We start from the raw sequence: 849 nt of genomic DNA, 5'->3' as shown, positions 1-849 counted from the left end.
GTGAGGAACAGAACGCACGTGCGTGATATATATTAAGCCTGTCATCATATTTTTGACATTTGCGATATGTTTTAGCTCGGAGCTCATTAGTCACGCGTCTAGGGAGAGTTGGGGCGCGAAAAGCGCGTTCTGAAAGGGGTGTAAAATACGTGTTGCTGCGGTATAGAGGGAGGGGTGGAAATCGTGGTAAACTCGTCTTCGTAGTTGAGCGAGAGAGTAAGTAGTATAGGGCATTATCCATTAGTAGGCGACGGATGTAATGGTAGTAAGAATGTACGGCCGGCTTTGTACCGGACGTGGGAGTGGGAAGCATAAGGGATGAAGCCGGGGGTAACATGTCGGATGCGATCATACCAGCACTAAAGCACCGGATCCCATCAGAACTCCGAAGTTAAGCGTGCTTGGGCGAGAGTAGTACTAGGACGGGTGACCTCCTGGGAAGTCCTCGTGTTGCATTCCCTTTTTTAATTATTTTTGTACGTACGTGAGGAACAGAACGCACGTGCGTGATATATATTAAGCCTGTCATCATATTTTTGACATTTGCGATATGTTTTAGCTCGGAGCTCATTAGTGACGCGTCTAGGGAGAGTTGGGGCGCGAAAAGCGCGTTCTGAAAGGGGTGTAAAATAAGTGTTGCTGCGGTATAGAGGGAGGGGTGGAAATCGTGGTAAACTTGTCTTCGTAGTTGAGCGAGAGAGTAAGTAGTATAGGGCATTATCCATTAGTAGGCGACGGTTGTAATGGTAGTAAGAATGTACGGCCGTCTTTGTAGCGGACATGGGAGTGGGAAGCATAAGGGATGAAGCAGGGGGTAACATGTCGGATGCGATATGTTTTAGCTCGGAG

At 47.9% G+C, this 849-nt stretch overlaps 1 non-coding gene across 1 annotated transcript; it reads left to right on the top strand.

The window, feature by feature from the left end:
* Nucleotides 1-340: 340 nt before the first annotated feature.
* LOC123109525 (5S ribosomal RNA) lies at nt 341-459 on the top strand. Its single transcript, XR_006452752.1, has one exon. It is a non-coding gene; the product is annotated as a 5S ribosomal RNA (ribosomal RNA).
* Nucleotides 460-849: the final 390 nt, after the last annotated feature.

Source organism: Triticum aestivum, chromosome 5A, assembly GCF_018294505.1.
Source record: "Triticum aestivum cultivar Chinese Spring chromosome 5A, IWGSC CS RefSeq v2.1, whole genome shotgun sequence".
NCBI classification, from domain to species: domain Eukaryota; kingdom Viridiplantae; phylum Streptophyta; class Magnoliopsida; order Poales; family Poaceae; genus Triticum; species Triticum aestivum.
The sequence above is the reverse complement of the archived record's forward strand: the minus strand, read 5'-3'. Positions and strand labels throughout refer to the sequence as shown.